Below are 7,324 nucleotides of genomic sequence, written 5' to 3' on the forward strand. Positions count from 1 at the left end.
GATAACAAAATCTTAAACGTACAAAACCATGAAGATTCCACAAGAAAACTGTTAGAACTAAAAAACAATTTTACAAAATTGCCAGATACAGAATCAACACACAGGTGCAATCGCTATGGAAAACAGTAGGGAGGTACCTCAGAAAACTGAATACAGAACTACCATGTGACCCAGCAATCCCACTCTTGGGCATATATCCGGACAAAACTTTCCTTGAAAAAGACACCTGCTCCCATATGTTCATTGTGGTGCTATTCACAATAGCGAAGACATGGAAACTACCTAAATGTCCATCAACAGATGAATGGATTGAGACGATGTGGTACATACACACCATGGAATACTATTCAGCCATAAAAAGAACAAAATAACGCCATCTGCAGCAACATGGATGGAACTAGAGACTCTCATACTAAGGGAAGTAGCTCAGAAAGAGAAAGACAAATACTGTATGATATCACTTACATCTGGAATCTAATACACAGCACAAATGAACCCTTCCACAGAAAAGAAACTCATGGACTTGGAGAACAGACTCGTGGTTGCCAAGGGGGAGGGGGAGGGAGTGGGATGGACTTGGAATCTGGGGTTAACAGATGCAAACTATTGCCTTTGGAATGGATAAGCAATGAGATCCTGCCATATAGCCCTGGGAACTATACCTAGTCGCTTATGGTGGAACATGATGGAGGATAAGGTGAAAAAAAGAATATATATATATATATATAGTGTGTGTGTGTGTGTGATTGGGTCACTTTGCTGTACAGTAGAAAATCGACAGAACATGGTAAACCAACTATAATGGAAAAAATAAAAATCATTAATTAAAAAATACATAGTCTACCTTATTTATACCTATGGGAAAAAAATCCACAGACGAAAACCAGTTGCATTTCTGTACACTCACAAGGAACAATCTGAAAAGGAAATAAAGAAAACACTGCTATTTGTTGTATCATCAGAAAAGATGAAATAGGAGTAAACAGCCAAGGAGGTAAAACACTTCACTGAAGATGACAAAACACTGCGAAAAGAAACTAAAGGGGGTACAAATAAACAGAGGTTTCTGCACACTATGTGGAACACATATCTGACACTTCTGTGTAGACAACCTTGTTTTAAATGTTATTTGTGCTTATTTCATATATTGTCCATAGAAATGAGAAATCCACATGATCTGGAGGAACTCATCATCATGGTAAACCATAAGAAATTAAAATTGAGACAAATAATCTGTTCCAAATATATTTACATGCATCTCTCAGAACACACACACTTTAACTGAACAGATCTTTGCACCTCACTCCTCTTCCTATCTTTTGTGTGAACTTAAAAACTCTCCTCGGGAGTTCCTGTTGTGGCTCAGTGGAAGCCAATCTGACTGGCATCCATGAGGACGCAGGTTCCATCCCTGGTCTCACTCACTGGGTTGGTTAAGCACAGCCGTGAGCTCTGGTGTAGGTCACAGACACAACTCAGATCTGACGTTGCTGTGGCTGTGGGGTTGGCCGGCAGCTATAGCTCCAATTCGACCCCTAGCCTGGGAACCTCCATATGCCCCGGGGGAGCCCTAAAAAGCAATAAAATAAAATAAAAACTCTCCTCATGGCCCCTTGGTGAAATGGTTTCCCCTTCAGGGACCATTGACCTTGGAGGACGTGGCCATCGAGTTCTCCCAGGAGGAGTGGGCCTGCCTGGACCCTGCCCAGAGGGCCTTGTACAGGGACGTGATGCTGGAGACCTGCAGGAACCTGCTCTCCCTGGAGGAGCATCGCTTCCCTCTGGGAGTCGGGATCTGCCCTTGGGTATCTTTGCATTTTCCCCTGTGTGCCTCGTGGGAGCCTCTGCTTTGCTTGGCTGAGCACTAAGCCCTGATTCAGACATGAAAAAACTCCATGATGTGGCATCAGAAGTTTAAACTTACCTCTTAAAGGTAAGTGGGTGATCTGCCCACTTCGTGATACACCAGGAGTTAAGAGCTCAATTATTATTATTATTATTATTTTGTCTTTTTGCTATTTCTTTGGGCCGCTCCCGGGGCATATGGAGATTCCCAGGCTAGGGGTCGAATCGGAGCTGTACCACCAGCCTACGCCAGAGACGCAGCAACGCGGGATCCAAGCCACGTCTGCAACCTACACCACAGCTTATGGCAATGCCGGATCGTTAACCCACTGAGCAAGGGCAGGGACCGAACCCGCAACCTCATGGTTCCTAGTCGGACTCGTTAACCACTGCGCCACGACGGGAACTCCAAGAGCTCAATTATTTATAAAGCCAAATGGCAAGCTTTTTAAATATCCAATTCCATTTTGTATCCTTGTACATTTGATTCAGTTGTTCTAGGAAGAGGCTACATATCTGACTATTATACTATCCCCATACATGCAGAAGGAGGCAAGCATTAAAAGAATTCGTGAAATATTTTGTCTAGGTCCATTGATAATATTCTCTCTCCTCAGCGGACCAAAGAGCTAGAAAAGCCACAATAGGAGTTCCCGTCGTGGCGCAGTGGTTAACGAATCCGACTAGGAACCATGAGGTCGCGGGTTCGGTCCCTGCCCTTGCTCAGTGGGTTAACGATCAGGCGTTGCCGTGAGCTGTGGTGTAGGTTGCAGACGCGGCTCGGATCCTGCGTTGCTGTGGCTCTGGCGTAGGCCAGTGGCTACAGCTCCGATTCGACCCCTAGCCTGGGAACCTCCATATGCCGCGGAAGCGGCCCAAGAGATAGCAACAACAACAACAACAACAACAGACAAAAGACAAGTGACAAAAAAAAAAAAAAAAAAAAAAGAAAAGCCACAATAGCATACTACTTTTTTTTTTTTTCCTTCTTGTGGGCAGGAATCTCAGTTTCTGATCTGAATATTTCTTCTGTTTTAGAGCAAGAGAGTGAACCCTGAACCGTGAAAAGTGACATGAAAATATCAAGAAACGCAAATGGGCACGGAAAGCGCCAAGAGTGTGAACTGAAATCAGAGCTCGGATGGACAGAGAAGAACCTGTGGGAGAGTTCTATGAGAAAACACGTTTATATCTTGCGAACTCTCAGAGGAAATTTTTCTTCTCTCCAACCTATTGCTCTGGTTTTCAACATGTAAAATTTATACTTTCAGGAGTTCCCATTGTGGCTCAGCGGTAATGAACCAGACCAGGATCCACAAGGATGTGGGTTTGATCCCTGGCCTTGCTTAGTGGGTTAAGGATCTGGCATTGCCATGAGCTGTGGTGTGGGTGGCAGACAAGGCTCGGATCTGACATGGCTGTGGCTGTGGCCTAGGCTAGCAGCTAGAGCTCTGATTAGACCCCTAGCTTGGGGACCTCCCTATGCTGCGGGTGTCGCCCTAAAAAGACAAAAAAAGAGAAAGCATATCTCAATGGTGCTGTGACAATGGTTTTGGGGTTTTTTTTTTTTTTTTGGTTTCTAGGGTGTCAAGTTGGGAGCTGTAGCTGCCGGCTACAACACAGCTCAAGGCAATGCTGGATCCTTAGCCAACTGAGAGACCAGGGATAGAGCCTTGTGGATACTAGTTGGGTTCCTTACCGCTGATCAACATCAGGAACGCCTGCTGTGACAATGTTGATGAGCATACTAATGCCATCCCTTTTGTTCATAGTAAGGAATATAGGAATTTCTGCTCAGGACACAATCCAAGTTCATGTTCTCATCTCTGAGACTGTCATCAATGCTACCGTTCATTGTCCATTCCCTGTGTGTCGCTGTTCCTTTCAACTCAACAAATACAGCTTTGAACGCTCTTAATAAGGGAGCCTATGAAGATGAAAGTTGCCTTCAGTGAAACACTGTAATTTGCCATGTTTACGCTTTCTCCGTGTGGAGTTAGTTCACCAACCTAGCGCTCTCTGAACCCCCGACTGGCAGGATTCTATCTGAGGCTTCCTCATGGAAGCATGACCAATTTTTAGGGGTAGGGCTGAAGGTTCCAAGCTTCTCACTATGGCTTGTTCTGGTGACCAAACCCCCATTTAGGAGCCATTAAGTAGCCCACCCAGAGTCACCGCAATAGAACCAAAGACATTAGGGAGCTCGTGTCACCTAGGGATTGAGCTCTTTGCCAGGAACCAGGGGAAGAGCTCAACACATGTATTTTCTATTATCTCACAGTCCTATAAATGTCAATTGTGTTATTTCATTGATTCAAAGTATTTTTAGAACCATCTTGGTACTTAGGAGATTTTCTGTCGTTCTTCTCTTACTGAGAGAGGGGGCATGGAAATTGCTGATCCTAAGTTTAGGTTTATTTCTCCTTGTTGGAGTCCTGCTTTTTTTGTTCAGAGGTTTTGAAGTTCTACTGCTAGGTACATAGTTTAGGATTTTCATGTCATCTGATGGATTTATCCATTTATGATTATGAACTAGATTTTGTCATCCTTGGTCTTGTTACTTCATGTACTTTTTAAAAAAAATATACTTTGATCTTAATATAGCCACACTATTTTGAATAATATTGATTTTTTTCCCCATGCTTTTATTTTGTCCTTTAGTTTTTGGAGTGCATTTTTAAAAATTTTATTTTAAATTTAATTTTGTGCTTAACATAACTTTTATAGGCTTGTTTTAACTCTTTTTTTTTGCTTTTTAGGGGATGGAACCGGAGCTACAGCTAGCTACCCTATGCCACAGTCACAGCAATGCAGGATGTGAGCCGCGTCTGAAACATACCACAGCTCACAGGAACACTGGATCCTTAACCCACTGAGCAAGGCCAGGAATTGAACCAGCAGTCAGATTCGTTAACCACTGAGCCACGAAGGGAACTCCCCAAAATAAAATATTTTGTTAAAATACTTTGATGACATGGACATGGATGGTATGTCTAAGGCTTAAAACCCCCAAGGTACCCATATGAGGCTGCAGGGGTAGATCCAGGAAAAGTGTGTAACATAACAATTCCTGGGATCTAATCCCTGACAGTTTTAACAAACAACATTTATTATTGGAGTTTCCGCTGCTTTTTAGGGCGGAACGTGTGGCATATGGAAGTTCCCAGGCTAGGGGTCTCATCAGAGCTGCAGCTGCCAGTCTACGCCACAGCCACAGCAATGCCAGGTCCAAGCTGAATTTGTGATCTACACCACAGCTCATGGCAAGGCTGCATCCCTTGACCCACTGAGTGGGGCTAGAGTTTGAACCTGTGTCTTCATTGATACTAGTTGGGTTTGTTACCACTGAACCGCAAAGGGAACTCCCCTCCACATGTATTTTAACATTAGACTGTAACTTAATGGAAATACAACTGTTATATCATAACTCAGGGGTATTAGAATAGAGGAAGCCACATGTAATATTTCCCATGAAGCAGCAGTGATGTCAATAGGATTTCCTCGGGAACAGCGAACATACCCAAGTGAAAGGAACACTTAAAATGTTATTTTAAAGTTATGCTTGCTCTGAAAGACATGAAATAATTCTAACATATTTTTCAATTTTTACTTTTGTTCATGGTGATAACACCAACATAATAACTCTCCTCACCCTTTGAATAGCTTTGCATTAACGGTCAAGGGTCCCCTTAACTTCTCTACCTGCAGCCCCTTGAGGCCAGTTTTGCCAAAGAGGATGTGGGTGGAAGTGACACGTTACTCACCTGAATGATCAAGTCTGCATGTCATGAATCCCAGGATCATGGCCCAAATGTCCACTTTTCAAGTACACCCGAGAGAAGGGAAAACACATACCCACCACGACCTCTTGCGAAAGATGTCCAGAGAAGCATTCTTCGTTAAGAGCTCAAATGTGGGAAGAACTGAAAGCTCCAGCAAACGAGGACTGGATGACCAAACTAGATCATATTGCTCAGCAATAAAATGTCATGAGGCACCGATGTTGAAATGCGGATGACGCCTGTCAACAGAAAACTAACCGAAAGAAGGGAGCAATAAGGCTATAGAGAATCTGGCTGAATTTATATGAAATGCCCAAGAGTCACATTCATGCCGACAGAAAGTAATTGATTCTTTGTGGCTGGGACAAATGAGGAAGTAACTGCTTATGTGTGCCCCCCATTTTTTTTTAAAGGGGGTTGATGAAGGTCAGCCCCCGAAAATGTATAAATCCTACTGCACTGTGCACTGAAAAAGTGAGAATTTTGTTGTATGCAAATTCTATCTCTGCAGCACAATGGGATGGATAGCATCTCTGCAGCGCCAGGACACAGGTTTGACACCCGGCCTGACACAGTGGGTTAAAAGGATCCAGTACTGCTGCAGCTGTGATGTAGGTTGCAACTGTGGCTGGGATCTGATCCCGGGCCAGGGAACTCCGGATGTGGGGAATTCCATATGCCACGGGGTGGCCAAAAAAGAAAACAAACAAACAAAAAACCAAGCCAAATTTTCTCTCAATAAAACAAACATAGGCTGTTATTTCCATGTCAAATTCAGAAACTAGTTCTGACCTACTAACCATGTCCTACGAGGTGCTGGACAGATGAGCTCCGGTTTCCACTGTATTCATGGAAGGAAAAGACAGTGACAGGAACAATGGCCAGAAGGGGAGGAACCAGAGGGAGGACCATTTTAAGGTAAAACAATGTATCCTCTTTCTCAAAACCCCACTTGCACATTAGCGACAGGTATCTTGCGTCCGGGTTGTGAGGTCTCTGTTCATTATCTCGTGCCATTTCAATTCTCTCGCCCAAATTAAAATGTGAGGAGCCCCTCCGTGTTTATAGAACAGGTGCTGCTTTGCATCGGTCATTCCTCTGTGTTTATTTTAATGCCACACGAATCTGAAAGTAACTCCTTCATTTACGTACTCTCCGGATTTTCCACTAACACAATAAAAAGGAAATACCAATATACAAATTGAGCTAAGCAGGTTTTTTTTGTTTGTTTGTTTTTTGTTTTTTAGGGCGGCACTTGCAGCATATGGAGGTTCCCAGGCTGGGAGTTGAATCAGAGCTACAGGTGCCGGCGTACACCACAGCCACTCTAAGGCCAGATGGGAGCCTGGACTCTGACCTACACCACAGCTCACTGCAATGCTTAACCTCCTGAACAGGGGCAAGGTATTGAACTTGCATCCACTACTAGTTGGGTTGATTACTACTGAGCCATGATGAGAACTCCCTAAAATATATTTATCTTTTGGCTGTACCTGTAGCATTCAGCACTTCCTGGGCCAGGGTTCGAACGTGTGCCACAGCTGTAACCAGAGCTAGAGCAGTGACAACTTAGGATCCTTAACCTACTGAGCCACTGGGGAACTCTCACAGTAATTTTCATCAAACAAGTATAAAAATAGGTAATGTATCTAAATAGAATTTCACAACAATTTTCAACAGTCATATTGTGCAATGAG

This window comes from Sus scrofa, chromosome 6 (genome assembly GCF_054392235.1).
Source record: "Sus scrofa isolate SSC_HxYL_T2T_F1_AM1 chromosome 6, Sscrofa_HxYL_maternal_Yorkshire_Landrace_v2.0, whole genome shotgun sequence".
Taxonomy (NCBI): domain Eukaryota; kingdom Metazoa; phylum Chordata; class Mammalia; order Artiodactyla; family Suidae; genus Sus; species Sus scrofa.